Here is a 27,951-nt window from a genome sequence, read left to right on the forward strand (position 1 = left end):
ATGAATTAAGATCATGACATTCTGATTCAGGGATTTCCAGTTTAAAATTTAAAATCTAATAATAAACTCTCTTTTCTTACAAATTCAAAGATGACAATGGCATGAACAAAGTGTTAGCTGTTCCCGGCAAGGATTATTTTTTTATGTTTTGAACTCAATTCCCAAATGACATTTTTCAACAAAGTATTGTTGATAAGATATTAATCTACATAACTTAAATAAAACACATTTTTAAACACTTTGCCTACAGGTGGCAACAAAGTCGAATTTTTCTATTGTCAGTGGAATTACTCAGTTTCCGTTTTCAATCTTAACACAAGCATCGATGAAGTTATGAAAAGATGAAAGAGCTTCTTGACCCTGATGTAATATCAACACGCAGCCTTCTTTAATGGAGTCAGAAGCGCTACCATTGTGCACAAGGTCAGTTGAAAAGCATGTTTGCTCCAATATTTCACATGAAAAGTGCATGAGATAATATATGGGCCCCATCTGGAAATTTGCTTCTTTTAATCACAGTTTAGAAAAGACATAAACAGGGCTGAATTAAAATCATCACATTCGGATTCATTGATTTCCAGTTTAAAATTAAATATCTAGTAATAAGCCCTCTTCTCTAAGAAATTCAAAAAAGACAATGGCATGAACAAAGTATTGGCTGTTCCCGGCATGGATTTTTTTATGTTTTGAACTCAATTCCCAAATGATATTTCTCATCAAAGTATTGTTGATAAGATATTAATCTACATCATTTAAATAAAACACTTTTCAAACACTGCGCTGACACATGACAACAACTTTGAGCTATTCTATTGTCAGTAGGATTACGCAGTTTCCGTTTCAATCTTTACCCAAGCATCGATTAAGTTATGAAAAGATGATAGAGTTACTTGACCCCGACGTGATTTGAAAACGCAACCTTCTGATCTGGAGTTAAACGCGCTACAGTTGCGCCACGGGGTCAGTTGAAAAGCATGTACGCCCAATACTTCTCATGAAAAGTGCACGAGATAATATGTGGAAGCCATCAGGAAACTTGCAACTTTTACTCCCATTTTGGAAAAGATATAAACAAAGATGAATTAAGATCATGACATTCTGATTCAGGGATTTCCAGTTTCAAATTTAAAATCTAATAATAAACTCTCTTTTCTTACAAATTCAAAGATGACAATGGCATGAACAAAGTGTTAGCTGTTCCCGGCAAGGATTATTTTTTTATGTTTTGAACTCAATTCCCAAATGATATTTTTCATCAAAGTATTGTTGATAAGATATTAATCTACATAACTTAAATAAAACTCATTTTTAAACACTTTGCCTATAGGTGGCAACAAAGTTGAATTTTTCTATTGTCAGTGGAATTACTCAGTTTCCGTTTTCAATCTTAACACAAGCATCGATGAAGTTATGAAAAGATGAAAGAGCTTCTCGACCCTGATGTGATATCAACACACAGCCTTCTTTAATGGAGTCAGAAGCGCTACCATTGTGCACAAGGTCAGTTGAAAAGCATGTTTGCTCCAATACTTCACATGAAAAGTGCATGAGATAATATATGGACCCCATCTGGAAATTTGCTACTTTTAATCACAGTTTAGAAAAGACATAAACAGGGCTGAATTAAAATCATCACATTCGGATTCATTGATTTCCAGTTTAAAATTAAATATCTAGTAATAAGCCCTCTTCTCTAAGAAATTCAAAGAAGACAATGGCATGAACAAAGTATTGGCTGTTCCCGGCATGGATTTTTTTATGTTTTGAACTCAATTCCCAAATGATATTTCTCATCAAAGTATTGTTGATAAGATATTAATCTATATCATTTAAATAAAACAACTTTCAAACACTGCACTGCCACATGACAACAACGTTGAGCTATTCTGTTGTCAGTAGGATTACGCAGTTTCCGTTTCAATCTTTACCCAAGCATCGATTAAGTTATGAAAAGATGATAGAGTTACTTGACCCCGATGTAATTTGAACACGCAACCTTCTGATCTGGAGTCAGATGCGCTACCAATGCGCCACGAGGTCAGTTGATAAGCATGTACGCCCAATACTTCTCATGAAAAGTGCACGAGATAATATGTGGAAGCCATCAGGAAACTTGCAACTTTTACTCCCATTTTGGAAAAGATATAAACAAAGATGAATTAAGATCATGACATTCTGATTCAGGGATTTCCAGTTTAAAATTTAAAATCTAATAATAAACTCTCTTTTCTTACAAATTCAAAGATGACAATGGCATGAACAAAGTGTTAGCTGTTCCCGGCAAGGATTATTTTTTTATGTTTTGAACTCAATTCCCAAATGATATTTTTCAACAAAGTATTGTTGATAAGATATTAATCTACATAACTTAAATAAAACACATTTTTAAACACTTTGCCTACAGGTGGCAACAAAGTCGAATTTTTCTATTGTCAGTGGAATTACTCAGTTTCCGTTTTCAATCTTAACACAAGCATCGATGAAGTTATGAAAAGATGAAAGAGCTTCTTGACCCTGATGTAATATCAACACGCAGCCTTCTTTAATGGAGTCAGAAGCGCTACCATTGTGCACAAGGTCAGTTGAAAAGCATGTTTGCTCCAATATTTCACATGAAAAGTGCATGAGATATATATGGGCCCCATCTGGAAATTTGCTTCTTTTAATCACAGTTTAGAAAAGACATAAACAGGGCTGAATTAAAATCATCACATTCGGATTCATTGATTTCCAGTTTAAAATTAAATATCTAGTAATAAGCCCTCTTCTCTAAGAAATTCAAAAAAGACAATGGCATGAACAAAGTATTGGCTGTTCCCGGCATGGATTTTTTTATGTTTTGAACTCAATTCCCAAATGATATTTCTCATCAAAGTATTGTTGATAAGATATTAATCTATATCATTTAAATAAAACACTTTTCAAGCATTGCACTGCACTGCCACATGACAACAAAGTTGAGCTACTCTATTTTCAGTAGGATTACGCAGTTTCCGTTTCAATCTTTACCCAAGCATCGATTAAGTTATGAAAAAATGATGGAGTTACTTGAGACCGACGTGATTTGAATACGCATCCTTCTGATCTGGAGTCAGATGCGCTACCAATGCGCCACGAGGTCAGTTGAAAAGCATGTATGCCCATTACTTCTCATGAAAAGTGCACAAGATAATATCTGGAAGCCATCAGGAAACTTGCAACTTTTACTCCCATTTTGGAAAAGATATAAACAAGGATGAATTAAGATCATGACATTCTGATTCAGGGATTTCCAGTTTAAAATTTAAAATCTAATAATAAACTCTCTTTTCTTACAAATTCAAAGATGACAATGGCATGAACAAAGTGTTAGCTGTTCCCGGCAAGGATTATTTTTTTTATGTTTTGAACTCAATTCCCAAATGATATTTTTCATCACAGTATTGTTGATAAGATGTTAATCTACATAACTTAAATAAAACACATTTTTAAACACTTTGCCTACAGGTGGCAACAAAGTCGAATTTTTCTATTGTCAGTTGAATTACTCAGTTTCCGTTTTCAATCTTAACACAAGCATCGATGAAGTTATGAAAAGATGAAAGAGCTTCTCGACCCTGATGTGATATCAACACGCAGCCTTCTTTAATGGAGTCAGAAGCGCTACCATTGTGCACAAGGTCAGTTGAAAAGCATGTTTTCTCCAATACTTCACATGAAAAGTGCATGAGATAATATATGGACCCCATCTGGAAATTTGCTACTTTTAATCACAGTTTAGAAAAGACATAAACAGGGCTGAATTAAAATCATCACATTCGGATTCATTGATTTCCAGTTTAAAATTAAATATCTAGTAATAAGCCCTCTTCTCTAAGAAATTCAAAGAAGACAATGGCATGAACAAAGTATTGGCTGTTCCCGGCATGGATTTTTTTATGTTTTGAACTCAATTCCCAAATGATATTTCTCATCAAAGTATTGTTGATAAGATATTAATCTATATCATTTAAATAAAACACATTTCAAACACTGCGCTGACACATGACAACAACGTTGAGCTATTCTATTGTCAGTAGGATTACGCAGTTTCCATTTCAATCTTTACCCAAGCATCGATTAAGTTATGAAAAGATGATAGAGTTACTTGACCCCGACGTGATTTGAACACGCAATCTTCTGATATGGAGTCAGACGCGCTACCGTTGCGCCACGAGGTCAGTTAAAAAGCATGTACGCCCAATACTTCTCATGAAAAGTGCACAAGATAATATCTGGAAGCCATCAGGAAACTTGCAACTTTTACTCCCATTTTGGAAAAGATATAAACAAGGATGAATTAAGATCATGACATTCTGAATCAGGGATTTCCAGTTTAAAATTTAAAATCTAATAATAAACTCTCTTTTCTTACAAATTCAAAGATGACAATGGCATGAACAAAGTGTTAGCTGTTCCCGGCAAGGTTTATTTTTTTTATGTTTTGAACTCATTTCCCAAATGATATTTTTCATCACAGTATTGTTGATAAGATGTTAATCTACATAACTTAAATAAAACACATTTTTAAACACTTTGCCTAAAGGTGGCAACAAAGTCGAATTTTTCTATTGTCAGTGGAATTACTCAGTTTCCGTTTTCAATCTTAACACAAGCATCGATGAAGTTATGAAAAGATGAAAGAGCTTCTCGACCCTGATGTGATATCAACACGCAGCCTTCTTTAATGGAGTCAGAAGCGCTACCATTGTGCACAAGGTCAGTTGAAAAGCATGTTTGCTCCAATACTTCACATGAAAAGTGCATGAGATAATATATGGACCCCATCTGGAAATTTGCTACTTTTAATCACAGTTTAGAAAAGACATAAACAGGGCTGAATTAAAATCATCACATTCGGATTCATTGATTTCCAGTTTAAAATTAAATATCTAGTAATAAGCCCTCTTCTCTAAGAAATTCAAAGAAGACAATGGCATGAACAAAGTATTGGCTGTTCCCGGCATGGATTTTTTTATGTTTTGAACTCAATTCCTAAATGATATTTCTCATCAAAGTATAGTTGATAAGATATTAATCTATATCATTTAAATAAAACACTTTTCAAACACTGCGCTGACACATGACAACAACGTTGAGCTATTCTATTGTCAGTAGGATTACGCAGTTTCCGTTTCAATCTTTACCCAAGCATCGATTAAGTTATGAAAAGATGATAGAGTTACTTGAGACCGACGTGATATGAACACGCAACCTTCTGATATGGAGTCAGATGCGCTACCAATGTGCCACGAGGTCAGTTGAAAAGCATGTACGCCCAATACTTCTCATGAAAAGTGCACAAGATAATATCTGGAAGCCTCAGGAAACTTGCAACTTTTACTCCCATTTTGGAAAAGATATAAACAAGGATGAATTAAGATCATGACATTCTGATTCAGGGATTTCCAGTTTAAAATTTAAAATCTAATAATAAACTCTCTTTTCTTACAAATTCAAAGATGACAATGGCATGAACAAAGTGTTAGCTGTTCCCGGCAAGGATTATTTTTTTTTTAATGTTTTGAACTCAATTCCCAAATGATATTTTTCATCACAGTATTGTTGATAAGATGTTAATCTACATAACTTAAATAAAACACATTTTTAAACACTTTGCCTACAGGTGGCAACAAAGTCGAATTTTTCTATTGTCAGTGGAATTACTCAGTTTCCATTTTCAATCTTAACACAAGCATCGATGAAGTTATGAAAAGATGAAAGAGCTTCTCGACCCTGATGTGATATCAACACGCAGCCTTCTTTACTGGAGTAAGAAGCGCTACCATTGTGCACAAGGTCAGTTGAAAAGCATGTTTCCTCCAATACTTCACATGAAAAGTGCATGAGATAATATATGGACCCCATCTAGAAATTTGCTACTTTTAATCACAGTTTAGAAAAGACATAAACAGGGCTGAATTAAAATCATCACATTCGGATTCATTGATTTCCAGTTTAAAATTAAATATCTAGTAATAAGCCCTCTTCTCTAAGAAATTCAAAGAAGACAATGGCATGAACAAAGTATTGGCTGTTCTCGAAATGGATTTTTTTATGTTTTGAACTCAATTCCCAAATGATATTTCTCATCAAAGTATTGTTGATAAGATATTAATCTATATCATTTAAATAAAACACTTTTCAAACACTGCGCTGACACATGACAACAACGTTGAGCTTTTCTATTGTCAGTAGGATTAAGCAGTTTCCGTTTCAATCTTTACCCAAGCAACGATTAAGTTAAGAAAAGATGATAGAGTAACTTGACCCCGACGTGATTTGAACACGCAACCTTCTGATCTGGAGTCAGACGCGCTACCGTTGCGCCACGAAGTCAGTTGAAAAGCATGTACGCCCAATACTTCTCATGAAAAGTGCACGAGATAATATCTGGAAGCCATCAGGAAACTTGCAACTTTTACTCCCATTTTGGAAAAGATATAAACAAGGATGAATTAAGATCATGACATTCTGATTCAGGGATTTCCAGTTTAAAATGTAAAATCTAATAATAAACTCTCTTTTCTTACAAATTCAAAGATGACAATGGCATGAACAAAGTGTTAGCTGTTCCCGGCAAGGATTATTTTTTTTTGTTTTGAACTCAATTCTCAAATGATATTTTTCATCACAGTATTGTTGATAAGATGTTAATCTACATAACTTAAATAAAACACTTTTTTAAACACTTTGCCTACAGGTGGCAAGAAAGTCCAATTTTTCTATTGTCAGTGGAATTACTCAGTTTCCGTTTTCAATCTTAACACAAGCATCGATGAAGTTATGAAAAGATGAAAGAGCTTCTCGACCCTGATGTGATATCAACACGCAGCCTTCTTTACTGGAGTCAGAAGCGCTACCATTGTGCACAAGGTCAGTTGAAAAGCATGTTTGCTCCAATACTTCACATGAAAAGTGCATGAGATAATATATGGACCCCATCTGGAAATTTGCTACTTTTAATCACAGTTTAGAAAAAGACATAAACAGGGCTGAATTAAAATCATCACATTCGGACTCATTGATTTCCAGTTTAAAATTAAATATCTAGTAATAAGCCCTCTTCTCTAAGAAATTCAAAGAAGACAATGGCATGAACAAAGTATTGGCTGTTCCCGGCATGGATTTTTTTATGTTTTGAACTCAATTCCCAAATGATATTTCTCATCAAAGTATTGTTGATAAGATATTAATCTATATCATTTAAATAAAACACTTTTCAAACACTGCGCTGACACAGCGTTGAGCTATTCTATTGTCAGTAGATTACGCAGTTTCCGTTTCAATCTTTACCCAAGCATCGATTAAGTTATGAAAAGGTGATAGAGTTACTTGACCACGACGTGATTTGAACACGCAACCTTCTGATCTGGAGTCAGACGCGCTACCGTTGCGCCACGAGGTCAGTTGAAAAGCATGTACGCCCAATACTTCTCATGAAAAGTGCACGAGATAATATCTGGAAGCCATCAGGAAACTTGCAACTTTTACTCCCATTTTGGAAAAGATATAAACAAGGATGAATTAAGATCATGACAATCTGATTCAGGGATTTCCAGTTTAAAATTTAAAATCTATTAATAAACTCTCTTTTCTTACAAATTCAAAGATGACAATGGCATGAACAAAGTGTTAGCTGTTCCCGGCAAGGATTATTTTTTTTATGTTTTGAACTCAATTCCCAAATGATATTTTTCATCACAGTATTGTTGATAAGATGTTAATCTACATAACTTAAATAAAACACATTTTTAAACACTTTGCCTACAGGTGGCAACAAAGTCGAATTTTTCTATTGTCAGTGGAATTACTCAGTTTCCGTTTTCAATCTTAACACAAGCATCGATGAAGTTATGAAAAGATGAAACAGCTTCTCGACCCTGATGTGATATCAACATGCAGCCTTCTTTACTGGAGTCAGAAGCACTACCATTGTGCACAAGGTCAGTTGAAAAGCATGTTTGCTCCAATACTTCACATGAAAAGTGCATGAGATAATATATGGACCCCATCTGGAAATTTGCTACTTTTATTCACAGTTTAGAAAAAGACATAAACAGGGCTGAATTAAAATCATCACATTCGGATTCATTGATTTCCAGTTTAAAATTAAATATCTAGTAATAAGCCCTCTTCTCTAAGAAATTCAAAGAAGACAATGGCATGAACAAAGTATTGGCTGTTCCCGGCATGGATTTTTTTATGTTTTGAACTCAATTCCCAAATGATATTTCTCATCAAAGCATTGTTGATAAGATATTAATCTATATCATTTAAATAAAACACTTTTCAAACACTGCGCTGACACATGACAACAACGTTGAGCTATTCTATTGTCAGTAGGATTACGCAGTTCCCGTTTCAATCTTTACCCAAGCATCGATTAAATTATGAAAAGATGATATAGTTACTTGACCACGACGTGATTTGAACACGCAATCTTCTAATCTGGAGTCAGACGCGCTACCGTTGCCCCACGAGGTCAGTTGAAAAGCATGTATGCCCAATACTTCTCATGAAAAGTGCACGAGATAATATCTGGAAGCCATCAGGAAACTTGCAACTTTTACTCCCATTTTGGAAAAGATATAAACAAGGATATATTAAGATCATGACATTCTGATTCAGGGATTTCCAGTTTAAAGTTTAAAATGTAATAATAAACTCTCTTTTCTTACAAATTCAAAGATGACAATGGCATGAACAAAGTGTTAGCTGTTCCCGGCAAGGATTATTTTTTTTATGTTTTGAACTCAATTCCCAAATGATATTTTTCATCACAGTATTGTTGATAAGATGTTAATCTACATAACTTAAATAAAACACATTTTTAAACACTTTGCCTACAGGTGGCAACAAAGTCGAATTTTTCTATTGTCAGTGGAATTACTCAGTTTCCGTTTTCAATCTTAACACAAGCATCGATGAAGTTATGAAAAGATGAAAGAGCTTCTCAACCCTGATGTGATATTAACACGCATCCTTCTTTAAAGGAGTCAGAAGCGCTACCATTGTGCACAAGGTCAGTTGAAAAGCATGTTTGCTCCAATACTTCTCATGAAAAGTGCATGAGATAATATATGGACCCCATCTGGAAATTTGCTACTTTTAATCACAGTTTAGAAAAGACATAAACAGATAAACAGGGCTGAATTAAAATCATCACATTCGGATTCATTGATTTCCAGTTTAAAATTAAATATCTAGTAATAAGCCCTCTTCTCTAAGAAATTCAAAGAAGACAATGGCATGAACAAAGTATTGGCTGTTCCCGGCATGGATTTTTTTATGTTTTGAACTCAATTGCCAGATGATATTTCTCATCAAAGTATTGTTGATAAGATATTAATCTATATCATTTAAATAAAACACTTTTCAAACACTGCGCTGACACATGACAACTTGAGCTATTCTATTGTCAGTAGGATTACGCAGTTTCCGTTTCAATCTTTACCCAAGCATCGATTAAGTTAAGAAAAGATGACAGAGTTACTTGACCCCGACGTGATTTGAACACGCAACCTTCTGATCTGGAGTCAGACGCGCTACCGTTGCGCCACGAGGTCAGTTGAAAAGCATGTACGCCCAATACTTCTCATGAAAAGTGCACGAGATAATATCTGGAAGCCATCAGGAAACTTGCAACTTTTACTCCCATTTTGGAAAAGATATAAACAAGGATGAATTAAGATCATGACATTCTGATTCAGGGATTTCCAGTTTAAAATTTAAAATCTAATAATAAACTCTCTTTTCTTACAAATTCAAAGATGACAATGGCATGAACAAAGTGTTAGCTGTTCCCGGCAAGGATTATTTTTTTTATGTTTTGAACTCAATTCCCAAATGATATTTTTCATCACAGTATTGTTGATAAGATGTTAATCTACATAACTTAAATAAAACACATTTTTAAACACTTTGCCTACAGGTGGCAACAAAGTCGAATTTTTCTATTGTCAGTGGAATTACTCAGTTTCCGTTTTCAATCTTAACACAAGCATCGATGAAGTTATGAAAAGATGAAACAGCTTCTCGACCCTGATGTGATATCAACACGCAGCCTTCTTTACTGGAGTCAGAAGCGCTACCATTGTGCACAAGGTCAGTTGAAAAGCATGTTTGCTCCAATACTTCACATGAAAAGTGCATGAGATAATATATGGACCCCATCTGGAAATTTGCTACTTTTAATCACAGTTTAGAAAAAGACATAAACAGGGCTGAATTAAAATCATCACATTCGGATTCATTGATTTCCAGTTTAAAATTAAATATCTAGTAATAAGCCCTCTTCTCTAAGAAATTCAAAGAAGACAATGGCATGAACAAAGTATTGGCTGTTCCCGGCATGGAATTTTTTATGTTTTGAATTCAATTCCCAAATGATATTTCTCATCAAAGTATTGTTGATAAGATATTAATCTATATCATTTAAATAAAACACTTCACTGCCACTTGACAACAACGTTGAGCTATTCTATTGTCAGTAGGATTACGCAGTTTCCGATTCAATCTTTACCCAAGCATCGATTAAGTTATGAAAAGATGATAGAGTTACTTGACCACGACGTGATTTGAACACGCAACCTTCCAATCTGGAGTCAGACGCGCTACCGTTGCGCCACGAGGTCAGTTGAAAAGCATGTACGCCCAATACTTCTCATGAAAAGTGCACGAGATAATATCTAGAAGCCATCAGGAAACTTGCAACTTTTACTCCCATTTTGGAAAAGATATAAACAAGGATGAATTAAGATCATGACATTCTGATTCAGGGATTTCCAGTTTAAAATTTAAAATCTAATAATAAACTCTCTTTTCTTACAAATTCAAAGATGACAATGGCATGAACAAAGTGTTAGCTGTTCCCGGCAAGGATTTTTTTTTTATGTTTTGAACTCAATTCCCAAATGATATTTTTCATCACAGTATTGTTGATAAGATGTTAATCTACATAACTTAAATAAAACACATTTTTAAACACTTTGCCTACAGGTGGCAACAAAGTCGAATTTTTCTATTGTCAGTGGAATTACTCAGTTTCCGTTTTCAATCTTAACACAAGCATCGATGAAGTTATGAAAAGATGAAACAGCTTCTCGACCCTGATGTGATATCAACACGCAGCCTTCTTTACTGGAGTCAGAAGCGCTACCATTGTGCACAAGGTCAGTTGAAAAGCATGTTTGCTCCAATACTTCACATGAAAAGTGCATGAGATAATATATGGACCCCATCTGGAAATTTGCTACTTTTAATCACAGTTTAGAAAAAGACATAAACAGGGCTGAATTAAAATCATCACATTCGGATTCATTGATTTCCAGTTTAAAATGAAATATCTAGTAATAAGCCCTCTTCTCTAAGAAATTCAAAGAAGACAATGGCATGAACAAAGTATTGGCTGTTCCCGGCATGGATTTTTTTATGTTTTGAATTCAATTCCCAAATGATATTTCTCATCAAAGTATTGTTGATAAGATATTAATCTATATCATTTAAATAACACACTTCACTGCCACTTGACAACAACGTTGAGCTATTCTATTGTCAGTAGGATTACGCAGTTTCCGTTTCAATCTTTACCCAAGCATCGATTAAGTTATGAAAAGATGATAGAGTTACTTGACCACGACGTGATTTGAACACGCAACCTTCCAATCTGGAGTCAGACGCGCTACCGTTGCGCCACAAGGTCAGTTGAAAAGCATGTACGCCCAATACTTCTCATGAAAAGTGCACGAGATAATATCTAGAAGCCATCAGGAAACTTGCAACTTTTACTCCCATTTTGGAAAAGATATAAACAAGGATGAATTAAGATAATGACATTCTGATTCAGGGATTTCCAGTTTAAAATTTAAAATCTAATAATAAACTCTCTTTTCTTACAAATTCAAAGATGACAATGGCATGAACAAAGTGTTAGCTGTTCCCGGCAAGGATTATTTTTTTTATGTTTTGAACTCAATTCCCAAATGATATTTTTCATCACAGTATTGTTGATAAGATGTTAATCTACATAACTTAAATAAAACACATTTTTAAACACTTTGCCTACAGGTGGCAACAAAGTCGAATTTTTCTATTGTCAGTGGAATTACTCAGTTTCCGTTTTCAATCTTAACACAAGCATCGATGAAGTTATGAAAAGATGAAAGAGCTTCTCGACCCTGATGTGATATCAACACGCAGCCTTCTTTACTGGAGTAAGAAGCGCTACCATTGTGCACAAGGTCAGTTGAAAAGCATGTTTCCTCCAATACTTCACATGAAAAGTGCATGAGATAATATATGGACCCCATCTAGAAATTTGCTACTTTTAATCACAGTTTAGAAAAGACATAAACAGGGCTGAATTAAAATCATCACATTCGGATTCATTGATTTCCAGTTTAAAATTAAATATCTAGTAATAAGCCCTCTTCTCTAAGAAATTCAAAGAAGACAATGGCATGAACAAAGTATTGGCTGTTCTCGACATGGATTTTTTTATGTTTTGAACTCAATTCCCAAATGATATTTCTCATCAAAGTATTGTTGATAAGATATTAATCTATATCATTTAAATAAAACACTTTTCAAACACTGCGCTGACACATGACAACAACGTTGAGCTTTTCTATTGTCAGTAGGATTAACCCCTTAGTGACCGAGCCAAATTTTTGAAATCTGACCAGTGTCACTTTATGTGGTAATAACTCTGCAACGCTTCAACAAATCCCAGTGATTTTGAGATTGTTTTTTCGTGACACATTATACTTTATGATAATGGTAAATTTAGTTCAACATTTTTTGTGTTTATTTATAAAAAATATTAAAAATTTGAGAAAAATGTTAAAAAATTAGCAATTTTCTAAATTTGAATGATTATCCCTTTAATCCAGATAGTCATACAACAGCAAACTATTAATAAATAACATTTCCCACATGTCTGCTTTACATCAGCACCATTTGTAAAATGTTATTTTATTTTGTTAGCATTTTAGGAGGTTTAAAAATGTAGCAGCAATTTTTCATTTTTTCAAAGAAATTTACCACATTTATTTTTTTAGGGACTTATGCATGTTTGAAGTGACTTTAGGGGTCCCATATATTGGGAAACCCCCAAACGTGATACCATTTTAAAAACAGCACCCCTAAACATATTGAAATCTGCTGTCAGGTAGTTTATTAACCCTTCAGGTGCTTTACAGGAATTAATACAAAGTGGTATGACAGAAATGAAAATGTGGATTTTTACCACCTAAATGTTGCTAACTTCTAAACAGATTACTACAGCAGTCAGACTCTAAGGCCGCTATTTGGTCACGAATTGCCATCGCAAACATCAGGACAACAAAATCATGATCTGAGGGCACCAATTGGGATAAAGAAGAAGCCCCCACACTCTGTTAACCATTTATAATGATGTAGTCACTATTGACAGCAGCATCTAAGGGGTTAAACATATTTAGAAGGTGCAAATACTGATCGTGGCTGATACAGCAAGTTGTCAGCTATAGTGTACAACCAACAGATGCTGGATTATCATCTGTATGGGGAGGCTATTCTCTTATATCTCAGGTCAGTTAAAAGACGTATTGGCGGTCATTAAGGGGTTAAGCAGTTTCCGTTTCAATCTTTACCCAAGCATCGATTAAGTTAAGAAAAGATGATAGAGTAACTTGACCCCGACGTGATTTGAACACGCAACCTTCTGATCTGGAGTCAGACGCGCTACCGTTGCGCCACGAAGTCAGTTGAAAAGCATGTACGCCCAATACTTCTCATGAAAAGTGCACGAGATAATATCTGGAAGCCATCAGGAAACTTGCAACTTTTACTCCCATTTTGGAAAAGATATAAACAAGGATGAATTAAGATCATGACATTCTGATTCAGGGATTTCCAGTTTAAAATGTAAAATCTAATAATAAACTCTCTTTTCTTACAAATTCAAAGATGACAATGGCATGAACAAAGTGTTAGCTGTTCCCGGCAAGGATTATTTTTTTTTGTTTTGAACTCAATTCCCAAATGATATTTTTCATCACAGTATTGTTGATAAGATGTTAATCTACATAACTTAAATAAAACACATTTTTAAACACTTTGCCTACAGGTGGCAAGAAAGTACAATTTTTCTATTGTCAGTGGAATTACTCAGTTTCCGTTTTCAATCTTAACACAAGCATCGATGAAGTTATGAAAAGATGAAAGAGCTTCTCGACCCTGATGTGATATCAACACGCAGCCTTCTTTACTGGAGTCAGAAGCGCTACCATTGTGCACAAGGTCAGTTGAAAAGCATGTTTGCTCCAATACTTCACATGAAAAGTGCATGAGATAATATATGGACCCCATCTGGAAATTTGCTACTTTTAATCACAGTTTAGAAAAAGACATAAACAGGGCTGAATTAAAATCATCACATTCGGACTCATTGATTTCCAGTTTAAAATTAAATATCTAGTAATAAGCCCTCTTCTCTAAGAAATTCAAAGAAGACAATGGCATGAACAAAGTATTGGCTGTTCCCGGCATGGATTTTTTTATGTTTTGAACTCAATTCCCAAATGATATTTCTCATCAAAGTATTGTTGATAAGATATTAATCTATATCATTTAAATAGAACACTTTTCAAACACTGCGCTGACACAGCGTTGAGCTATTCTATTGTCAGTAGATTACGCAGTTTCCGTTTCAATCTTTACCCAAGCATCGATTAAGTTATGAAAAGATGATAGAGTTACTTGACCACGACGTGATTTGAACACGCAACCTTCTGATCTGGAGTCAGACGCGCTACCGTTGCGCCACGAGGTCAGTTGAAAAGCATGTACGCCCAATACTTCTCATGAAAAGTGCACGAGATAATATCTGGAAGCCATCAGGAAACTTGCAACTTTTACTCCCATTTTGGAAAAGATATAAACAAGGATGAATTAAGATCATGACATTCTGATTCAGGGATTTCCAGTTTAAAATTTAAAATCTAATAATAAACTCTCTTTTCTTACAAATTCAAAGATGACAATGGCATGAACAAAGTGTTAGCTGTTCCCGGCAAGGATTATTTTTTTATGTTTTGAACTCAATTCCCAAATGATATTTTTCATCACAGTATTGTTGATAAGATGTTAATCTACATAACTTAAATAAAACACATTTTTAAACACTTTGCCTACAGGTGGCAACAAAGTCGAATTTTTCTATTGTCAGTGGAATTACTCAGTTTCCGTTTTCAATCTTAACACAAGCATCGATGAAGTTATGAAAAGATGAAAGAGCTTCTCGACCCTGATGTGATATCAACACGCAGCCTTCTTTACTGGAGTCAGAAGCACTACCATTGTGCACAAGGTCAGTTGAAAAGCATGTTTGCTCCAATACTTCACATGAAAAGTGCATGAGATAATATATGGACCCCATCTGGAAATTTGCTACTTTTAATCACAGTTTAGAGAAAGACATAAACAGGGCTGAATTAAAATCATCACATTCGGATTCATTGATTTCCAGTTTAAAATTAAATATCTAGTAATAAGCCCTCTTCTCTAAGAAATTCAAAGAAGACAATGGCATGAACAAAGTATTGGCTGTTCCCGGCATGGATTTTTTTATGTTTTGAACTCAATTCCCAAATGATATTTCTCATCAAAGTATTGTTGATAAGATATTAATCTATATCATTTAAATAAAACACTTTTCAAACACTGCGCTGACACATGACAACAACGTTGAGCTATTCTATTGTCAGTAGGATTACGCAGTTCCCGTTTCAATCTTTACCCAAGCATCGATTAAGTTATGAAAAGATGATATAGTTACTTGACCACGACGTGATTTGAACACGCAATCTTCAAATCTGGAGTCAGACGCGCTACCGTTGCGCCACGAGGTCAGTTGAAAAGCATGTACGCCCAATACTTCTCATGAAAAGTGCACGAGATAATATCTGGAAGCCATCAGGAAACTTGCAACTTTTACTCCCATTTTGGAAAAGATATAAACAAGGATGAATTAAGATCATGACATTCTGATTCAGGGATTTCCAGTTTAAAGTTTAAAATGTAATAATAAACTCTCTTTTCTTACAAATTCAAAGATGACAATGGCATGAACAAAGTGTTAGCTGTTCCCGGCAAGGATTATTTTTTTTATGTTTTGAACTCAATTCCCAAATGATATTTTTCATCACAGTATTGTTGATAAGATGTTAATCTACATAACTTAAATAAAACACATTTTTAAACACTTTGCCTACAGGTGGCAACAAAGTCGAATTTTTCTATTGTCAGTGGAATTACTCAGTTTCCGTTTTCAATCTTAACACAAGCATCGATGAAGTTATGAAAAGATGAAAGAGCTTCTCGACCCTGATGTGATATTAACACGCATCCTTCTTTAAAGGAGTCAGAAGCGCTACCATTGTGCACAAGGTCAGTTGTAAAGCATGTTTGCTCCAATACTTCACATGAAAAGTGCATGAGATAATATATGGACCCCATCTGGAAATTTGCTACTTTTAATCACAGTTTAGAAAAAGACATAAACAGGGCTGAATTAAAATCATCACATTCGGATTCATTGATTTCCAGTTTAAAATTAAATATCTAGTAATAAGCCCTCTTCTCTAAGAAATTCAAAGAAGACAATGGCATGAACAAAGTATTGGCTGTTCCCGGCATGGATTTTTTTATGTTTTGAACTCAATTCCCAGATGATATTTCTCATCAAAGTATTGTTGATAAGATATTAATCTATATCATTTAAATAAAACACTTTTCAAACAGTGCGCTGACACATGACAACTTGAGCTATTCTATTGTCAGTAGGATTACGCAATTTCCGTTTCAATCTTTACCCAAGCATCGATTAATTTAAGAAAAGATGATAGAGTTATTTGACCCCGACGTGATTTGAACACGCAACCTTCTGATCTGGAGTCAGACGCGCTACCGTTGCGCCACGAGGTCAGTTGAAAAGCATGTACGCCCAATACTTCTCATGAAAAGTGCACGAGATAACATCTGGAAGCCATCAGGAAACTTGCAACTTTTACTCCCATTTTGGAAAAGATATAAACAAGGATGAATTAAGATCATGACATTCTGATTCAGGGATTTCCAGTTTAAAATTTAAAATCTAATAATAAACTCTCTTTTCTTACAAATTCAAAGATGACAATGGCATGAACAAAGTGTTAGCTGTTCCCGGCAAGGATTATTTTTTTTATGTTTTGAACTCAATTCCCAAATGATATTTTTCATCACAGTATTGTTGATAAGATGTTAATCTACATAACTTAAATAAAACACATTTTTAAACACTTTGCCTACAGGTGGCAACAAAGTCGAATTTTTCTATTGTCAGTGGAATTACTCAGTTTCCGTTTTCAATCTTAACACAAGCATCGATGAAGTTATGAAAAGATGAAACAGCTTCTCGACCCTGATGTGATATCAACACGCAGCCTTCTTTACTGGAGTCAGAAGCGCTACCATTGTGCACAAGGTCAGTTAAAAAGCATGTTTGCTCCAATACTTCACATGAAAAGTGCATGAGATAATATATGGACCCCATCTGGAAATTTGCTACTTTTAATCACAGTTTAGAAAAAGACATAAACAGGGCTGAATTAAAATCATCACATTCGGATTCATTGATTTCCAGTTTAAAATTAAATATCTAGTAATAAGCCCTCTTCTCTAAGAAATTCAAAGAAGACAATGGCATGAACAAAGCATTGGCTGTTCCCGGCATGGATTTTTTTATGTTTTGAACTCAATTCCCAAATGATATTTCTCATCAAAGTATTGTTGATAAGATATTAATCTATATCATTTAAATAAAACACTTTTCAAACACTGCGCTGACACATGACAACAACGTTGAGCTATTCTATTGTCAGTAGGATTACGCAGTTTCCGTTTCAATCTTTACCCAAGCATCGATTAAGTTATGAAAAGACGATAGAGTTACTTGACCCCGACGTGATTTGAACACGCAACCTTCTGATCTGGAGTCAGACGCGCTACCGTTGCACCACGAGGTTAGTTGAAAAGCATGTACGCCCAATACTTCTCATGAAAAGTGCACAAGTTAATATCTGGAAGCCATCAGGAAACTTGCAACTTTTACTCCCATTTTGGAAAAGATATAAACAAGGATGAATTAAGATCATGACATTCTGATTCAGGGATTTCCAGTTTAAAATTTAAAATCTAATAATAAACTCTCTTTTCTTACAAATTCAAAGATGACAAAGGCATGAACAAAGTGTTAGCTGTTCCCGGCAAGGATTATTTTTTTTATGTTTTGAACTCAATTCCCAAATGATATTTTTCATCACAGTATTGTTGATAAGATGTTAATCTACATAACTTAAATAAAACACATTTTTAAACACTTTGCCTACAGGTGGCAACAAAGTCGAATTTTTCTATTGTCAGTTGAATTACTCAGTTTCCGTTTTCAATCTTAACACAAGCATCGATGAAGTTATGAAAAGATGAAAGAGCTTCTTGACCCTGATGTGATATCAACACGCAGCCTTCTTTAATGGAGTCAGAAGCGCTACCATTGTGCACAAGGTCAGTTGAAAAGCATGTTTGCTCCAATACTTCACATGAAAAGTGCATGAGATAATATATGGACCCCATCTGGAAATTTGCTACTTTTAATCACAGTTTAGAAAAGACATAAACAGGGCTGAATTAAAATCATCACATTCGGATTCATTGATTTCCAGTTTAAAATTAAATATCTAGTAATAAGCTCTCTTCTCTAAGAAATTCAAAGAAGACAATGGCATGAACAAAGTATTGGCTGTTCCCGGCATGGATTTTTTTATGTTTTGAACTCAATTCCCAAATGATATTTCTCATCAAAGTATTGTTGATAAGATATTTACATCTACATAAGATAAGATATTTCATTTACATAAAACACTGCACTGCCACATGACAACAACGTTGAGCTATTCTATTGTCAGTAGGATTACGCAGTTTCCGTTTCAATCTTTACCCAAGCATCGATTAAGTTATGAAAAGATGATAGAGTTACTTGTCCCCAACGTGATTTGAACACGCAACCTTCTGATCTGGAGTCAGACGCGCTACCGTTGCGCCACGAGGTCAGTTGAAAAGCATGTATGCCCAATACTTCTCATGAAAAGTGCACAAGACAATATCTGGAAGCCATCAGGAAACTTGCAACTTTTACTCCCATTTTGGAAAAGATATAAACAAGGATGAATTAAGATCATGACATGCTGAATCAGGGATTTCCAGTTTCAAATTTAAAATCTAATAATAAAATCTCTCTTTTCTTACAAATTCAAAGATGACAATGGCATGAACAAAGTGTTAGCTGTTCCCGGCAAGGATTTTTTTTTTTATGTTTTGAACTCAATTCCCAAATGATATTTTTCATCACAGTATTGTTGATAAGATGTTAATCTACATAACTTAAATAAAACACATTTTTAAACACTTTGCCTACAGGTGGCAACAAAGTCGAATTTTTCTATTGTCAGTTGAATTACTCAGTTTCCGTTTTCAATCTTAAAACAAGCATCGATGAAGTTATGAAAAGATGAAAGAGCTTCTTGACCCTGATGTGATATCAACACGCAGCCTTCTTTAATGGAGTCAGAAGCGCTACCATTGTGCATAAGTTCAGTTGAAAAGCATGTTTGCTCCAATACTTTACATGAAAAGTGCATGAGATAATATATTGACCCCATCTGGAAATTTGCTACTTTTAATCACAGTTTAGAAAAGACATAAACAGGGCTGAATTAAAATCATCACATTCGGATTCATTGATTTCCAGTTTAAAATTAAATATCTAGTAATAAGCCCTCTTCTCTAAGAAATTCAAAGAAGACAATGGCATGAACAAAGTATTGGCTGTTCCCGGCATGGATTTTTTTATCTTTTGAACTCAATTCCCAAATGATATTTCTCATCAAAGTATTGTTGATAAGATATTAATCTATATCATTTAAATAAAACACTCTTCAAACACTGCACTGCCACATGACAACAAGGTTGAGCTATTCTATTGTCAGTAGGATTACGCAGTTTCCGTTTCAATCTTTACCCAAGCATCGATTAAGTTATGAAAAGATGATAGAGTTACTTGACCCCGACGTGATTTGAACACGCAACCTTCTGATCTGGAGTCAGACGCGCTACCGTTGCCCCACGAGGTCAGTTTAAAAGCAAGTACGCCCAATACTTCTCATGAAAAGTGCACGAGATAATATCTGGAAGCCATCAGGAAACTTGCAACTTTTACTCCCATTTTGGAAAAGATATAAACAAGGATGAATTAAGTTCATGACATTCTGATTCAGGGACTTCCAGATTAAAATTTAAAATCTAATAATAAACTCTCTTTTCTTACAAATTCAAAGATGACAATGGCATGAACAAAGTGTTAGCTGTTCCCGGCATGGATTTTTTTATGTTTTGAACTCAATACCCTAATTATATTTCTCATCAAAGTATTGTTGATAAGATATTAATCTATATCATTTAAATAAAACACTTTTCATACACTTTGTTGACACAAGACAACAACGTTGAGCTATTCTATTGTCAGTAGGATAATGCAGTTTCCATTTCAATCTTTACCCAAGCATCGATTAAGTTATGAAAAGATGATAGAGTTACTTGACCCTGACGTGATTTGAACACGCAACCTTCTGATCTGGAGACTGACACGCTACCGTTGCACCACAAGGTCAGTTGAAAAGCATGTACGCCCAATACTTCTCATGAAAAGTGCACGAGATAATATGTGGAAGCCATCAGGAAACTTGCAACTTTTACTCCCATTTTGGAAAAGATATAAACAAGGATGAATCAAGATCATGACATTCTGATTCAGGGATTTCCAGTTTAAAATTTAAAATCTAATAATAAACTCTCTTTTCTTACAAATTCAAAGATGACAATGGCATGAACAAAGTGTTAGCTGTTCCTGGCAAGGATTATTTTTTTTATATTTTGAACTCAATTCCCAAATGATATTTTTCATCAAAGTATTGTTGATAAGATGTTAATCTACATAACTTAAATAAAACACATTTTTAAACACTTTGCCTACAGGTGGCAACAAAGTCGAATTTTTCTATTGTCAGTGGAATTACTCACTTTCCGTTTTCAATCTTAACACAAGCATCGATGAAGTTATGAAAAGATGAAAGAGCTTCTCAACCCTGATGTGATATCAACACGCAGCCTTCTTTAATGGAGTCAGAGGCGCAACCATTGTGCACAAGATAAGTTGAAAAGCATGTTTGCTCCAATACTTCACATGAAAAGTGCATGAGATAATATATGGACCCCATCTGGAAATTTGCTACTTTTAATCACAGTTTAGAAAAGACATAAACAGGGCTGAATTAAAATCATCACATTCGGATTCATTGATTTCCAGTTTAAAATTAAATATCTAGTAATAAGCCCTCTTCTCTAAGAAATTCAAAGAAGACAATGGCATGAACAAAGTATTGGCTGTTCCCGGCATGGATTTTTTTATGTTTTGAACTCAATTCCCAAATGATATTTCTCATCAAAGTATTGTTGATAAGATATTAATCTATATCATTTAAATAAAACACTTTTCAAACACTGCGCTGACACATGACAACAAGGTTGAGCTATTCTATTGTCAGTAGGATTACGCAGTTTCCATTTCAATCTTTACCCAAGCATCGATTAAGTTATGAAAAGATGATAGAGTTACTTGACCCCGACGTGATTTGAACACGCAACCTTCTGATCTGGAGTCAGACGCGCTACCGTTGCGCCACGAGGTCAGTTGAAAAGCATGTACGCCCAATACTTCTCATGAAAAGTGCACGAGATAATATCTGGAAGCCATCAGGAAACTTGCAACTTTTACTCCCATTTTGGAAAAGATATAAACAAGGATGAATTAAGTTCATGACATTCTGATTCAGGGATTTCCAGTTTAAAATTTAAAATCTAATAATAAACTCTCTTTTCTTACAAATTCAAAGATGACAATGGCATGAACAAAGTATTAGCTGTTCCCAGCATGGATTTTTTTATGTTGTGAACTCAATACCCTAATTATATTTCTCATCAAAGTATTGTTGATAAGATATTAATCTATATCATTTAAATAAAACACTTTTCATACACTTTGTTGACACAAGACAACAACGTTGAGCTATTCTATTGTCAGTAGGATAATGCAGTTTCCATTTCAATCTTTACCCAAGCATCGATTAAGTTATGAAAAGATGATAGAGTTACTTGACCCTGACGTGATTTGAACACGCAACCTTCTGATCTGGAGACTGACACGCTACCGTTGCACCACAAGGTCAGTTGAAAAGCATGTACGCCCAATACTTCTCATGAAAAGTGCACGAGATAATATGTGGAAGCCATCAGGAAACTTGCAACTTTTACTCCCATTTTGGAAAAGATATAAACAAGGATGAATCAAGATCATGACATTCTGATTCAGGGATTTCCAGTTTAAAATTTAAAATCTAATAATAAACTCTCTTTTCTTACAAATTCAAAGATGACAATGGCATGAACAAAGTGTTAGCTGTTCCTGGCAAGGATTATTTTTTTTATATTTTGAACTCAATTCCCAAATGATATTTTTCATCAAAGTATTGTTGATAAGATGTTAATCTACATAACTTAAATAAAACACATTTTTAAACACTTTGCCTACAGGTGGCAACAAAGTCGAATTTTTCTATTGTCAGTGGAATTACTCACTTTCCGTTTTCAATCTTAACACAAGCATCGATGAAGTTATGAAAAGATGAAAGAGCTTCTCAACCCTGATGTGATATCAACACGCAGCCTTCTTTAATGGAGTCAGAGGCGCAACCATTGTGCACAAGATAAGTTGAAAAGCATGTTTGCTCCAATACTTCACATGAAAAGTGCATGAGATAATATATGGACCCCATCTGGAAATTTGCTACTTTTAATCACAGTTTAGAAAAGACATAAACAGGGCTGAATTAAAATCATCACATTCGGATTCATTGATTTCCAGTTTAAAATTAAATATCTAGTAATAAGCCCTCTTCTCTAAGAAATTCAAAGAAGACAATGGCATGAACAAAGTATTGGCTGTTCCCGGCATGGATTTTTTTATGTTTTGAACTCAATTCCCAAATGATATTTCTCATCAAAGTATTGTTGATAAGATATTAATCTATATCATTTAAATAAAACACTTTTCAAACACTGCGCTGACACATGACAACAAGGTTGAGCTATTCTATTGTCAGTAGGATTACGCAGTTTCCATTTCAATCTTTACCCAAGCATCGATTAAGTTATGAAAAGATGATAGAGTTACTTGACCCCGACGTGATTTGAACACGCAACCTTCTGATCTGGAGTCAGACGCGCTACCGTTGCGCCACGAGGTCAGTTGAAAAGCATGTACGCCCAATACTTCTCATGAAAAGTGCACGAGATAATATCTGGAAGCCATCAGGAAACTTGCAACTTTTACTCCCATTTTGGAAAAGATATAAACAAGGATGAATTAAGTTCATGACATTCTGATTCAGGGATTTCCAGTTTAAAATTTAAAATCTAATAATAAACTCTCTTTTCTTACAAATTCAAAGATGACAATGGCATGAACAAAGTATTAGCTGTTCCCAGCATGGATTTTTTTATGTTGTGAACTCAATACCCTAATTATATTTCTCATCAAAGTATTGTTGATAAGATATTAATCTATATCATTTAAATAAAACACTTTTCATACACTTTGTTGACACATGACAACAACGTTGAGCTATTCTATTGTCAGTAGGATAATGCAGTTTCCATTTCAATCTTTACCCAAGCATCGAGTAAGTTATGAAAAGATGATAGAGTTACTTGACCCCGACGTGATTTGAACACGCAACCTTCTGATCTGGAGTCAGACGCGCTACAGTTGCGCCACGAGGTCAGTTCAAAAGCATGTACGCCCAATACTTCTCATGAAAAGTGCACGAGATAATATGTGGAAGCCATCAGGAAACTTGCAACTTTTACTCCCATTTTGGAAAAGATATAAACAAGGATGAATTAAGATCATGACATTCTGATTCAGGGATTTCCAGTTTAAAATTTAAAATCTAATAATAAACTCTCTTTTCTTACAAATTCAAAGATGACAATGGCATGAACAAAGTGTTAGCTGTTCCCGGCAAGGATTATTTTTTTTATGTTTTGAACTCAATTCCCAAATGATATTTTTCATCACAGTATTGTTGATAAGATGTTAATCTACATAACTTAAATAAAACACATTTTTAAACACTTTGCCTAAAGGTGGCAACAAAGTCGAATTTTTCTATTGTCAGTGGAATTACTCAGTTTCCGTTTTCAATCTTAACACAAGCATCGATGAAGTTATGAAAAGATGAAAGAGCTTCTCGACCCTGATGTGATATCAACACGCAGCCTTCTTTAATGGAGTCAGAAGCGCTACCATTGTGCACAAGGTCGGTTGAAAAGCATGTTTGCTCCAATACTTCACATGAAAAGTGCATGAGATAATATATGGACCCTATCTGGAAATTTGCTACTTTTAATCACAGTTTAGAAAAGACATAAGCAGGGCTGAATTAAAATCATCACATTTGGATTCATTGATTTCCAGTTTAAAATTAAATATCTAGTAATAAGTCCTCTTCTCTAAGAAATTCAAAGAAGACAATGGCATGAACAAAGTATTGGCTGTTCCCGGCATGGATTTTTTAATGTTTTGAACTCAATTCCCAAATGATATTTCTCATCAAAGTATTGTTGATAAGATATTAATCTATATCATTTAAATAAAACACTTTTCAAACACTGCGCTGACACATGACAACAACGTTGAGATATTCTATTGTCAGTAGGATTACGCAGTTTCCGTTTCAATCTTTACCCAAGCATCGATTAAGTTATGAAAAGATGATAGAGTTACTTGACCACGACGTGATTTGAACACGCAACCTTCTGATCTGGAGTCAGACGCGCTACCGTTGCGCCACGAGGACAGTTGAAAAGCATGTGCGCCCAATACTTCTCATGAAAAGTGCACAAGATAATATCTGGAAGCCATCAGGAAACTTGCAACTTTTACTCCCATTTTGGAAAAGATATAAACAAGGATGAATTAAGATCATGACATTCTGATTCAGGGATTTCCAGTTTAAAATTTAAAATCTAATAATAAACTCTCTTTTCTTACAAATTCAAAGATGACAATGGCATGAACAAAGTGTTAGCTGTTCCCGGCAAGGATTATTTTTTTTATGTTTTGAACTCAATTCCCAAATGATATTTTTCATCACAGTATTGTTGATAAGATGTTAATCTACATAACTTAAATAAAACACATTTTTAAACACTTTGCCTAAAGGTGGCAACAAAGTCGAATTTTTCTATTGTCAGTGGAATTACTCAGTTTCCGTTTTCAATCTTAACACAAGCATCGATGAAGTTATGAAAAGATGAAAGAGCTTCTCGACCCTGATGTGATATCAACACGCAGCCTTCTTTAATGGAGTCAGAAGCGCTACCATTGTGCACAAGGTCAGTTGAAAAGCATGTTTGCTCCAATACTTCACATGAAAAGTGCATGAGATAATATATGGACCCTATCTGGAAATTTGCTACTTTTAATCACAGTTTAGAAAAGACATAAGCAGGGCTGAATTAAAATCATCACATTTGGATTCATTGATTTCCAGTTTAAAATTAAATATCTAGTAATAAGCCCTTTTCTCTAAGAAATTCAAAGAAGACAATGGCATGAACAAAGTATTGGCTGTTCCCGGCATGGATTTTTTAATGTTTTGAACTCAATTCCCAAATGATATTTCTCATCAAAGTATTGTTGATAAGATATTAATCTATATCATTTAAATAAAACACTTTTCAAACACTGCGCTGACACATGACAACAACGTTGAGCTATTCTATTGTCAGTAGGATTACGCAGTTTCCGTTTCAATCTTTACCAAAGCATCGATTAAGTTATGAAAAGATGATAGAGTTACTTGACCCCGACGTGATTTGAACACACAACCTTCTGATCTGGAGTCAGACGCGCTACCGTTGCGCCACGAGGTCATTTGAAAAGCATGTACGCCCAATACTTCTCATGAAAAGTGCACGAGATAATATCTGGAAGCCATCAGGAAACTTGCAACTTTTACTCCCATTTTGGAAAAGATATAAACAAGGATGAATTAAGATCATGACATTCTGATTCAGGGATTTCCAGTTTAAAATTTAAAATCTAATAATAAACTCTCTTTTCTTACAAATTCAAAGATGACAATGGCATGAACAAAGTGTTAGCTGTTCCCGGCAAGGATTATTTTTTTTATGTTTTGAACTCAATTCCCAAATGATATTTTTCATCACAGTATTGTTGATAAGATGTTAATCTACATAACTTAAATAAAACACATTTTTAAACACTTTGCCTAAAGGTGGCAACAAAGTCGAATTTTTCTATTGTCAGTGGAATTACTCAGTTTCCGTTTTCAATCTTAACACAAGCATCGATGAAGTTATGAAAAGATGAAAGAGCTTCTCGACCCTGATGTGATATCAACACGCAACCTTCTTTAATGGAGTCAGAAGCGCTACCATTGTGCACAAGGTCAGTTGAAAAGCATGTTTGCTCCAATACTTCACATGAAAAGTGCATGAGATAATATATGGACCCCATCTGGAAATTTGCTTCTTTTAATCACAGTTTAGAAAAGACATAAACAGGGCTGAATTAAAATCATCACATTCGGATTCATTGATTTCCAGTTTAAAATTAAATATCTAGTAATAAGCCCTCTTCTCTAAGAAATTCAAAGAAGACAATGGCATGAACAATGTATTGGCTGTTCCCGGCATGGATTTTTTAATGTTTTGAACTCAATTCCCAAATGATATTTCTCATCAAAGTATTGTTGATAAGATATTAATCTATATCATTTAAATAAAACACTTTTCAAACACTGCGCTGACACATGACAACAACGTTGAGCTATTCTATTGTCAGTAGGATTACGCAGTTTCCGTGTCAATCTTTACCCAAGCATCGATTAACCCTGCTGCTCTGTTGGTCAAAAATGACCGACTTTGAACTTCAATATTCTTTAAAATATTCAAGATGCGGCTCTGAAACCCGTGGCCGACCGACCCATCCTCATTTAAGTCAATCAACCACAAGTTTCAGAACCGCATCTTGAACACCCCAAAAAATACCAAAGTTCAAAATAGGTCTCCCCAGACCGAACAGAACAGCAGGGTTAAGTAATGAAAAGATGATAGAGTTACTTGACCCCGACGTGATTTGAACACGCAACCTTCGGATCTGGAGTCAGACGCGCTACCTGTTATGATTTGGTAATTCAGTACCACAATGGACATAGAAGTCAGAGCACATACAGTGACCTGACTATAACCCAAAAACATAGAACGAGCTCTGAGACGTGGAAACTCTGCTGACCGCAATCCCTAATCCTCTCCAACACACTAGAGGTAGCCGTGGATTGCACCTAATGCTCCCTATGCAACTCGGCACAGCCTGAGAAACTAGCTAGCCTGAATATAGAAAATAAGCCTACCTTGCCTCAGAGAAATACCCCCAAAGGAACAGGCAGCCCCCACATATAATGACTGTGAGTAAGATGAAAAGACAAACGTAGAGATTAAATAGATTTAGCAAAGTGAGGCCCGACTTTCTAAACAGAGCGAGGATAGGAAAGGTAACTTTGCGGTCAACACAAAACCCTACAAACAACCACGCAAAGGGGGCAAAAAGACCCTCCGTACCGAACTAACGGCACAGAGGTACACCCTCTGCGTCCCAGAGCTTCCAGCAAGCAAGAAAAAACAAATAAGCAAGCTGGACAGAAAAAAGCAGCA

General features: G+C 34.9%; 18 non-coding genes across 18 annotated transcripts; all 18 read right to left on the reverse strand.

Annotated features, from left to right (window-relative positions):
- Positions 1-4,127: 4,127 nt before the first annotated feature.
- On the reverse strand, positions 4,128-4,199 carry TRNAW-CCA (transfer RNA tryptophan (anticodon CCA)). The gene has a single exon. It is a non-coding gene; the product is annotated as a tRNA-Trp (tRNA).
- Positions 4,200-6,285: 2,086 nt separating this feature from the next.
- TRNAW-CCA (transfer RNA tryptophan (anticodon CCA)) lies at positions 6,286-6,357 on the reverse strand. Its single transcript has one exon. It is a non-coding gene; the product is annotated as a tRNA-Trp (tRNA).
- Positions 6,358-7,354: 997 nt separating this feature from the next.
- Positions 7,355-7,426, reverse strand: TRNAW-CCA (transfer RNA tryptophan (anticodon CCA)). Its single transcript has one exon. It is a non-coding gene; the product is annotated as a tRNA-Trp (tRNA).
- Positions 7,427-9,515: 2,089 nt separating this feature from the next.
- TRNAW-CCA (transfer RNA tryptophan (anticodon CCA)) lies at positions 9,516-9,587 on the reverse strand. The gene has a single exon. It is a non-coding gene; the product is annotated as a tRNA-Trp (tRNA).
- A 996-nt stretch (positions 9,588-10,583) lies between these two features.
- On the reverse strand, positions 10,584-10,655 carry TRNAW-CCA (transfer RNA tryptophan (anticodon CCA)). Its single transcript has one exon. It is a non-coding gene; the product is annotated as a tRNA-Trp (tRNA).
- Positions 10,656-11,650: 995 nt separating this feature from the next.
- TRNAW-CCA (transfer RNA tryptophan (anticodon CCA)) lies at positions 11,651-11,722 on the reverse strand. The gene has a single exon. It is a non-coding gene; the product is annotated as a tRNA-Trp (tRNA).
- A 1,970-nt stretch (positions 11,723-13,692) lies between these two features.
- Positions 13,693-13,764, reverse strand: TRNAW-CCA (transfer RNA tryptophan (anticodon CCA)). The gene has a single exon. It is a non-coding gene; the product is annotated as a tRNA-Trp (tRNA).
- Positions 13,765-14,761: 997 nt separating this feature from the next.
- Positions 14,762-14,833, reverse strand: TRNAW-CCA (transfer RNA tryptophan (anticodon CCA)). The gene has a single exon. It is a non-coding gene; the product is annotated as a tRNA-Trp (tRNA).
- A 1,006-nt stretch (positions 14,834-15,839) lies between these two features.
- Positions 15,840-15,911, reverse strand: TRNAW-CCA (transfer RNA tryptophan (anticodon CCA)). Its single transcript has one exon. It is a non-coding gene; the product is annotated as a tRNA-Trp (tRNA).
- A 1,003-nt stretch (positions 15,912-16,914) lies between these two features.
- TRNAW-CCA (transfer RNA tryptophan (anticodon CCA)) lies at positions 16,915-16,986 on the reverse strand. Its single transcript has one exon. It is a non-coding gene; the product is annotated as a tRNA-Trp (tRNA).
- A 1,007-nt stretch (positions 16,987-17,993) lies between these two features.
- TRNAW-CCA (transfer RNA tryptophan (anticodon CCA)) lies at positions 17,994-18,065 on the reverse strand. Its single transcript has one exon. It is a non-coding gene; the product is annotated as a tRNA-Trp (tRNA).
- A 1,011-nt stretch (positions 18,066-19,076) lies between these two features.
- On the reverse strand, positions 19,077-19,148 carry TRNAW-CCA (transfer RNA tryptophan (anticodon CCA)). Its single transcript has one exon. It is a non-coding gene; the product is annotated as a tRNA-Trp (tRNA).
- Positions 19,149-20,156: 1,008 nt separating this feature from the next.
- TRNAW-CCA (transfer RNA tryptophan (anticodon CCA)) lies at positions 20,157-20,228 on the reverse strand. Its single transcript has one exon. It is a non-coding gene; the product is annotated as a tRNA-Trp (tRNA).
- A 1,542-nt stretch (positions 20,229-21,770) lies between these two features.
- TRNAW-CCA (transfer RNA tryptophan (anticodon CCA)) lies at positions 21,771-21,842 on the reverse strand. Its single transcript has one exon. It is a non-coding gene; the product is annotated as a tRNA-Trp (tRNA).
- Positions 21,843-23,384: 1,542 nt separating this feature from the next.
- On the reverse strand, positions 23,385-23,456 carry TRNAW-CCA (transfer RNA tryptophan (anticodon CCA)). Its single transcript has one exon. It is a non-coding gene; the product is annotated as a tRNA-Trp (tRNA).
- Positions 23,457-23,920: 464 nt separating this feature from the next.
- On the reverse strand, positions 23,921-23,992 carry TRNAW-CCA (transfer RNA tryptophan (anticodon CCA)). The gene has a single exon. It is a non-coding gene; the product is annotated as a tRNA-Trp (tRNA).
- Positions 23,993-24,998: 1,006 nt separating this feature from the next.
- Positions 24,999-25,070, reverse strand: TRNAW-CCA (transfer RNA tryptophan (anticodon CCA)). Its single transcript has one exon. It is a non-coding gene; the product is annotated as a tRNA-Trp (tRNA).
- A 1,006-nt stretch (positions 25,071-26,076) lies between these two features.
- TRNAW-CCA (transfer RNA tryptophan (anticodon CCA)) lies at positions 26,077-26,148 on the reverse strand. The gene has a single exon. It is a non-coding gene; the product is annotated as a tRNA-Trp (tRNA).
- Between the last annotated feature and the right edge of the window lie 1,803 nt (positions 26,149-27,951).

Source organism: Ranitomeya imitator, chromosome 4 (assembly GCF_032444005.1).
Source record: "Ranitomeya imitator isolate aRanImi1 chromosome 4, aRanImi1.pri, whole genome shotgun sequence".
NCBI classification, from domain to species: domain Eukaryota; kingdom Metazoa; phylum Chordata; class Amphibia; order Anura; family Dendrobatidae; genus Ranitomeya; species Ranitomeya imitator.